This window comes from Dipodomys merriami, unplaced genomic scaffold (assembly GCF_024711535.1).
Source record: "Dipodomys merriami isolate MVZ:Mamm:240054 unplaced genomic scaffold, mDipMer1.0.p SCAF_28, whole genome shotgun sequence".
In the NCBI taxonomy this organism is placed as follows: domain Eukaryota; kingdom Metazoa; phylum Chordata; class Mammalia; order Rodentia; family Heteromyidae; genus Dipodomys; species Dipodomys merriami.
The window spans coordinates 2,346,984-2,356,164 of NW_027204270.1; the positions used below are offsets into that span (position 1 = coordinate 2,346,984).

The 9,181-nt window shown below is 52.3% G+C and overlaps 1 pseudogene; it reads right to left on the reverse strand.

Annotated features, from left to right (window-relative positions):
* Positions 1–822: 822 nt before the first annotated feature.
* LOC138838439 (transmembrane protein 192 pseudogene) lies at positions 823–1,668 on the reverse strand (annotated as a pseudogene).
* Between the last annotated feature and the right edge of the window lie 7,513 nt (positions 1,669–9,181).

Below are 9,181 nucleotides of genomic sequence, written 5' to 3' on the forward strand. Positions count from 1 at the left end.
ACAGACTTTGCTGCCTGGTCTAGTCTTGAACCACAATCCTCAGACCACAGCTTCCTGAGCAGGTGCGATTACAGGCCTGAGCACTGGAGCCCAGTGCACCTGCCATTTGAATCCTCATTTCTTTTTCTTTTTTTAAGTTGATATGACATTTCATTTTGTTAGCATTTTGAAGTGCAACCCAACACTAAAATGAGCACTTCTTACCTTATTTAAATAAGATTTTAAGCCAAAGAAGGTTCTATCCTTACAAGTAAACTTATTGATTCAATAAGGGTATAATTAATACTGAAATACATAGTAACTTCTTGAAGGGTAAAAATAAAGTGAACAAATTTGTGTGTATGCCAGTGCTAGGGTTTGAACTCAGGGCCAGGGTGCTCTTTACTAAAGGCTAATATTCAACCACTTGCACCACACCTCCAGTTCCATCTTTTAGGTGATTAATTGGCAAAAGCACTCAGGAAACTTCCTGCCCAGGCTGCCTTTGAACCTTCATTCCAGAGCTCAACCTCCTGAGTAGACAGGATTACAGGTGTAAGCTACTAGAGATGGCCCAGAATATGTTAGTTTAAAGCTCTGTTTAAACAGATGATCACATTAGACTTCCTTTCTGAAGAGCCAAATTATTACAGAGTTCTTCAAATGTACCTCTGATCCCAGGAAAAGCCAAGAAGTTAAATTATTTCAAAATGTACAAAACAGACATTTTCCTCAAGTTCTCAAGGCTAGGACCAAAGACCTTCCAAATGACCCCCACACTCCAATCCAGACACGAAACTGTTGCTCAGCAGAGGCTGTGACTTCCGACTCCATTGGGGCTGGCTAGGGGATGGTCTGAAGGACTCTCATTAGGACAGCAGTCACGCCTGCGTGCCTAGGTCCGGGGAAGTGAGTGCGTGCCAACAGCCACCTACTCACCAGTGCATGATGCCACTTCAGGCACACGATGATGTCTCCTTGCTTTTCAACAACTTCTTCTAAGCTTGAAACAGTCCCGAATCCCGTCTCTGAAGGAATACTGCTAGGGTGAGCATAGATTTTTTTCTTCTTCAAGAACATCAGGTTGTGGTTTAGCTCTATTAAATCTTCCAATTTTCACTGCATACAGGAGCAGCCGGGTGAGCGAGCAGATGAGCTGCAGCCCAGGGTGGTGAGGATGAGGAGAAGGAGCAGCCAGCTGAGCTGGGGAAGGAGTGCTGCAGGCCCAGGAGGAGGAGTTGGGCGGTGTTCCGGCGAGTGGATGGTGAAGGTGAGGCTTTTACGATGTCTAGCGGATCGGTATAACTGGCGATAACCTTGCTTCCTCGCTTTGCTGTGGTGACACTGGATGTGGCGCTCGAGGCACACGTGCAGAATCCACAGGCTCACGTTTCCCAGGATTGTGACCGTCTGAACTTTCAGTGGGTTTGTGTCATTTCCTGGGCACTTGTCATCATCGTTTGGATGGTTGGAGGTACAAAGCACACCTGTTAAAAATGCTAAAGTCACGAACACCACATGTACAACCAAGAGAAGATGTGCTCTGAGGACCGTGGGGACCGGATGGAACTGGGTCTGAAGTGAGCCTGCAGGCAGTGCTGGGGGGAAGCTGGGCACCCAGAGGGGCTCGTCTTCTACACTCTGGATGATGTCCACCATACCGTCCTCCATCCAGCTTCCTGCCGCCATTTCCTGACACCGGGAGACCAAGCCCCAGCCAGCCCCGGCCCGGCCCGGCCTCCCCGCTGTGCCCGAGCACCAGGGCCCCTCGGAAAGTTACCTCCTCATTTCTCAGAATAGAAACACTTAGACACCTTGTTGTCCCTGGGCCTGCCGGGCAGGGAACCCTGGCCCGCCGGGGCCAGGCGGGGGTAGGGTGTCTAGGCCATCCCCTGTCCCCCAGGCCAGTCTTTACCCTCCTCACATGACTCTGGCTCTTCTCGGAGTTCCAAGTTCACATCCCCAAGAGCACCTCAGCAGGTCATCAAAGGCCTTTTACAATCCAGAGCCTGGCCAAGGTCGAAGATGGACCCAAACTCCCAACCTTCAGACCAGGACTGGTCAGGGCTCTGTTCTTTGCTGGCCAAGCTGGGAATCGAGACTCCTCTGTGACTGTCCCCCTATCCCTAGGTGTCCTTGGGGAATCCCTGTGTCACAGCTAGCTCTGAGGAGGGACAGGAAGCCTGGTCCCATGAGCAGCTGCCCGTTGGGCCGCAGGTTGCTCACCCACAGGTTGGTCAGCAGTGCTGGGTGGATCCCAGCAGGTCCATCCTGTCTCTAGACCATCATGACACCCAGACCTTGTGCCCTCCACCCCCCCCCCCTGCCACAGGGCACTGGCTTGGTCCCCTCTTCTCTGTGAGGTTCCAAGACCCCCCTTGCATGTGGAAAGGAGGAGCAAGCCAGAGGAGGAAGGAGACATGGGTTTTTGGTTGGCAGAGTCTCAGGCAGCTGCTGGATGGGCCCCGGGGTGAGCCTTGGAGCCAGCCCACCAGGGCGGCCATCCCAGCCAGAGCAGCAGATGTGTCGTCCACTGCCCACAGTCCCTGCTGCCCCTCTGCCTGACTCCCTGGGCTTTGACCAGCTGCCCAGCAGGCTGCAGGTTGCCTGCTTGGACCCTGTCCTGGCCAGGACAGGGAGCTTTATCTTCTTGAAGGCGGACAGCTGAGTGGCTTCTATTGTTTTGTTATTCTGAGTGAAGCTGCTGCTGCGAGCTTGTCTATGTAGGTGCGCAATCCTGGATGCACATCCATTTACCTTGGGCACAGATCTATCGGTAGAATGGCTGGCTCTGTGGGCAAATGTATGTGGGGCCACTGGAGAATCTGCCAGCTTTTCAAAGTGGTATGGCCATTCGGAGATGGGTGGTGTGTTTCTCCTAACATGTATGGTGGGCAGAGCCCATTGATGTCGCAGCCCTTCTGGCTCCACAGCTAGCAGAGGCCCCAGGGTAGTGGTTCAGTAGCAGGCAGTACCTGCTAGGTGTTAGAGCTCCGGAGCAGATGAGGCCGGCCCCGAGCTGCAGCTCAGCGGTAGGCAGCACCTGCCAGTGCGGCAGCTTCCCAGTGCTGGTCCTTGCTTCATCAATCCCATCCATGAATGAAGTCCACGGAAAAGGAAGGGTGAGTATGAAGGACGTAATTCAGAAGGGAAGAATCTGTTGAAGGTCTTTGCTTCTCTCTCTCTCTCTGGGTTTTTTGTTTTTAATCCCCTAGGCTGTACTCTGAATGGTGTTTGGAAGGGGGCATTTTTTTATTGTTCAGGTCCTAAGTTGTTAATTCCCCATCAGGACCCTTCTCCCAGAGTCTTGGGAAGGCTGATGAACCCTGGGGGACTCGAAGGGGCGGGATCGGGACGTAGCAGGGTGTTCCGCTTCCTGTTGGAATCTCTTGTGTAACCACTGTCTCTTCTGCATCTGGCCTTCGCACTGCCAGGCCAGCCAGGGTGCTCTCCTGAGACCCTGGGTCCTCACTCACCAGCCCTCGCAATTCTGTTCCCCACCAGTGAGCGGCGCCAGCGTCCCTGTGGGCATTTCTGGCTGTGTTTCTTGCAGTTGGAGGGAGTCATCGGTTCTTATCACGGGTTTATGGCAGTCCTTGCTGTATCTGGGGTGTGCGCTATTGGTCTTACTTACGTATTGCAAATATTTTATCTCTGGGGCTCATGTTTTCCATTTATTCGGTGCTCGAAGTTGGTCCTGTACTTGGATGAGAGGAATTCAGTGTCTTCTCTTTCTCTGACAGGCTGCACATTTTGTGTCCCAGGGGACCGCCACACGTCCCAAGACTACACAGATCTCTCCCTACGCTTCCCACTGCTGCTTAAAATGCTGTGTTCACATTCAAGTTGGTAGACCACCTCGAAGTAATTTTTTAGGCATAGAGCTCGTCTTACCCCAGGTCTTGCATTGGGCAGGTTCCCAAACATGGCCAGGGACGGGGTGGGAGGAGGCCTTGGGCCCTGGGGGGTCCAAAGTGAACAGACGCCCAGGCCCTGCAGCTGTCTGCCACGTCCAGCCGCCAGGCAGCCGCGGGAAGAAGGAATTCTCCCCCGTCTCTAGCGCTGGAGGTAGCATTGTCACAGTTTAATGGGAGGATAAGCCCTGAACTTGCCTGTCTTAGGTATTTGTCCTGTTAATAATTTTCCAAGCAAAGAATAGAACTGAGGCGGCACCTAAAAATAGTTCCATCCTAATTTGGCTCAATCTCCAACTTCCTAATTAGAGAAAGGCCAGAGTTTCTTATTTATAAAAGTGTTTACTCAGGTTGTTTCCAGTGAGAGGGAGAAAACGAACAGAGCGGGTGTCTGGTGTGAGGGGCGGGTGTGGAGGGGAGGGGTGACCACAAGCCCCAGTTCCACACACCGGCCAAGGCCAAGTCCGTGGCAATCACCCCAAGATGTATGAGCATCAATTAGGGGGCAATCAATCACACCACAAGTGAACAGATGGTTAACGGAGACGCTAATGCCATGCTAATTTGTTTCATTTAGAAGGAACATTTATGGTAGCCGTGTTTTCTGCAGCCTTCTCTTCGTTACTCACCATCACAGGGGCCGTTTTCTCTCCACCTTTGCCCTCTGGGAGAAGAGTGATAAAGGCGCTCGGAGTGTGGTGGTGTCTGGGATGGACAGACGAAGCTCTCCCTCCCCATCCCCCGCAGTACCGTCAGGGCCCTGCCTCTGAACACCGCTCACACGTTCCCACTCCGTGTCTTTCAGGTCATCTGAAGGTACCAGGAGGAAGGAACCACTGGTGCCTGGCCTGGGAAGAGGTGGGACAGGGCCCCATCGGGTCCCGTGGAGGAGATAATAAGAGGGCCACTGTGCTGCCTGCCACCCAGTGCGACCCTCACCGGACAAAGCAGCCCATGCTGGCCCTGGGGGACTCGTCAGCCCACCCAACAAGTGCTCATCATTGCCCCCTCTTGGTGACCCAGGGCGCTCCAGAGAGCCAGATGGATGTGCTTGGCCTCAATGGGGGAGAGGGGAGGGGGCACAGATGGCCTCCTGGGAGGTGGCGAGCAGAAGAAATGTCTCCCGCACACGCCCTGACCAGTTTGTGTACCAAGGACCCCCGGCCCTTTCCCAGAGCAGGTCTTGATGGAGGCACTACGGATCCTGCCAGAGGCCCAAGCGGGATGGAAGGTTCTGGGGAGTCACGGAAGGCCTGAATCCTGCTTTGAGCCTTGGCCAAATGATGGCATGGGTTCCAATGGAAGGACCCTTCCCAGGGCCTCCCAGGCCTCTGCCTCGGTGCAGGCTCCATTTCCGACGGGAGGGAGCTCCCGGGCTGGGGGGCGGTGGGGTAGGGACCCGGGCCGGGGGGTGGTGGGGTAGGGACCCAGGCCGGGGGGTGGTGGGGTAGGGACCGGGGGGTGAGCATGTTCTGCTCAGTCGCGCACGCATTACATTTTCCTTCAGAGCAAGCACGCTCTACTAACAGGCAGATTTTAAATGATGGCTTTATTACTCCCGGGGAAAATCGTGGCTGCGCTAAGATGATGGGGTTAGCGGCCGCTGGTAATATCTTCTAAATTTCTTTACGAGTGCCTGGACATTGCTTTTTCAATGGTTATGTTTGAAACGTCTAACAGCAAAAGATGGTGTTATGGCTATGCGTCTCTTCAGCCAGTGAAGCATAGGGCTGGGGAAGGAGAGCAATCCGCAAAGCCAGTTTGGGTAGAAAGCAGCCTGGAGCCTCCCCAAGGCCCCTTTCTGGCAGTATCTGGGTTCTAGCAACTCCTTGTGGGAAGGGAGCAGAGCAGGCCCCACCGGGCGGAAACGGAGGCCCCTGGGCCTAGCACCCTGGAGAGAGAGTGCAAACTATGGACAGCAGAGAAGCCAAGGGGAAGCGAGGTCTCCTGCTGAGGGTTCGTTGCATGTTCTGGAAAGCCTGAGTCTGAAGGGGGATACGGAGCTCAGGAAGACTCCAGTGATGGGGAGGGAAGGAGACACAGATAAGAACCTGACCATGCTGGTGGACTTCCCAGAGTCCACTTAGGAGAAACAATGTGGGAAAGAACACTGTATTGCAAGTAGAATACGTCCAGGGGATGGGAGAGACAGGCCTCGGCCCAGGCCATGGCCAGCCAGACACCTGGCAAAACAAGACTCAGGATGTGCTGTGAGGTGTCCATGGGTAACATTAGCACTGGAATCCATGGAATGAGTCCCTAGATGTGGTGGGCCCTGTCTGACCAGTCAAAAGTCCGGATAGATTCATAGACCCACCATCCCACAAACAAGAAAGGGTTCCTTTCTTTCTTTCTTTCTTCCTTCCTTCCTTCCTTCCTTTTTTTTTGTCAGTCATGGGGCTTAAACTCTGGGCCTGAGTGCTGTCCCTCAGCTCTTCAGCTCAAGGCTAGCGCTCTACCACTTGAGCCACAGCACCACTTCTGGTTTTCTGGTGGTTCATTGGAGATAAGAGTCTCATGGACTTTTCTGTCTAAGCTAGCTATGAACCTCGATCCTCAGGTCTCAGCCTCCTGAGTAGCTAGGATGACAGGTGTGAGCCACCAGTGCCCAACTTAAGAGAGGATTCTTTCATGTCTAGTGGTCTTCCAACCAGGTCACCAACTTCTACTTTTTTTTAAAGTCTTCTATTTGGAACAAAAGCATCAGCCCTTCCTTTTCCTAAATTAGTGGCCTACAAAGCTAATTCACAGCATCACTCTTGGCTCTGTTGGATTTCTGGGCTGCTGATTCACACCAAGGTCTTGGGGCTTGCTTGTCTTCCAAATCATATGGGTTCATGCCTTGTAACCACTGTCTTTCTGTAACCACCCAAACAGACAAACAGACCCCCGAATTTGTGGTCATACGTCTATGCTTTCCAGCCACCTGCAGATGGAAAAGTATGTAAAATGTGGCCTCACACTGGTTGTGTAGAGACTTTTTCCCCCGTTTAGTTCCTAAACAGTACAGGACAACAGCTATGTACACATCATTTACACATTGGATATTACAAGTCATCTACAAATAATTTAAAGCATGTAAAAAGGGTGCGTAGGATCTATGCAAATATGACATCATTTTGTAGAAAAGACTTGAAGATCTGGATTGGGCTGTCCATGGGGGTACCTGGGACCCGTTCCCCACATGTGTGAGGGGCTATTGCATGTGCATATGTGTGCTCTTGGTGGAGGAGGGTGACGAGAGGAGCACTTGGGAGTTCTGTCCTCTTTCTCCTGGTGGGGAGAGGAAAGGGCCTGGGTTGGAAACTAGGCGTCTTGCTCCGAGGGAGAAGAATACACACTTTTAGCATCTGTGAGCTAGGAAAAGAAAATAAAATATGAGCAGAACATCAAGCCCCTCGATGAGAAAATTAAAGTACCTAAAATATTTATCCATTTGGCTTCGTGGCGGCCAGCCATGCGTGCAGGTTGGAACGCGAAGTTTCTGGGCACAGCTCCGGCCCCTCCCCTTCCCAGAGATGAGCTCAAGCAATTTAGTAAATGGGAACTCGATGCAGGGTTCATTTTTCACATTCCATTACTGTTTCCTTTCTAATACTCTTTTCAGTAAGAATTTAAAAACAAAATGGGAGTTGGGTCTCAATCATTATTCTCTATTAAAGGGAAAAATGTTGTGCTGCTGGGGTGGTGGTCAGGACCCCACAGGGGACCTCAATCCCCAGGGCAATGGCCTGCTTCTGACCTCTCCCATCTTTTCCCTTCCTCTCTCCATCCTGCTCCCCACAGCTGGCCCTTGGAACCCCACTCGGTCTTTGCTCCTGAGGTGCCCGGGGGGACTTTGAGATGTCGCTGATGACACTCTGACCATTAGCAGCTGGATTCCTGGCATAGGTTTGTACCTGCACAATGAAACACCTGTTATGGTTGCAGCAGATACATGAGCATCTGCGATGAACCACTCAGCAAATCCAAAAATGCACTGAGAAGGACCTCAAGCCTGTGCCCAGTGGCAGACCATGGAGATGGAAGAGGAAGGGCAGTTGGATGGGAAGGCACTCGGGTCCTGTCGTCTGTTCAGAGGCTGAAGGTACAAGTGGACAACAGGCAGACCATGAAGAAAATGGAACTCAATTCCACAACTTCCACCTAGGAATGGGCCCAGAGAGAACATCCTCTAACCACAGTGACTTGCTCAGGGAGCACCCCATTATCCACAGCGACCAGCTCAGGGAGCACCCCATTATCCACAGTGACCAGCTCAGGGAGCACCCCATTATCCACAGTGACCAGCTCAGGGAGCACCCCATTATCCACAGTGACCAGCTTGAAAGGCAGAGAGGGGAGTCCCTGAGGGAGCAAGAGAGCAAACAGAGAGACTGGTGTAGACAGAGGCCACAGCCTTGAGGAAGGCTTGTGTGAAACATGGGGAACAAAAGGTGAAGGAAAGGCGTGGAGGTGGGAGACAGGAAGTGGAGGTGGGAGACAGGAAGTGGAGGTGGGAGACAGGAAGTGGAAGCAGAGCTTCATGGGTATGAGGCAGCAGAGATGGGTGAGTTCCATGCTTCTGACAAGAAAGACCGCAGGATTCATGCTACCTTTCATGGGGGCCTGGGAAAGGAGGAGAGCTGTTAGCCAGCTGACCTCAGAGGTGAGTGGACTCTCATCAGGAGTGGAGTACCAGCATTGCACCAGACAGGACAGGTCTGGAGCACCAACAAGGGAGGTTTCTGGGAGAGGTGACCAAGAACCTACATCTTTCACCATCTCTTCCACAGGACTGTGCATGGAGGGTCACTCTTACTGTTGCTAGCCACTAGTGTTATTAACTTTGGGTCTGAAGTGTTTCTCAAATGCTCATGTGCTAAACACTTAGTATCCACAGCTAGATCATTGGGAGGCGCTTGGACCTTCTAAAAGTGGGGCCTACAGGAAGTGATATCACTGAGGGGTGTGGCCCAGAAGCCTCCTTTTTCTGATTCCCCCTGCCTGGCATCCATGGGGGGAGGAGCTTTGTCTCACTGCTAGATCTTCTCTGTGATGTTCAGCATCACCTCAATACTCAGAGCAATGGGGCCAAGAGACCACAGACTGAGGGCTCTGAAGCCATCAGCCAAGATCATCCTTTCCTCCTTTAAGTTGATTTTCTCTGGTGTTTTTCATGTAGTTGGCAGGCTGGCTAACCTGGAAGATTGGAATTGAGACATACTGCTGCTATGGCTCTACCTGATCATGTGGGTCAGAAGACTAGAGAATCAGTTTGTGGGAAGTATTTGGAAGCATTTGGAAAT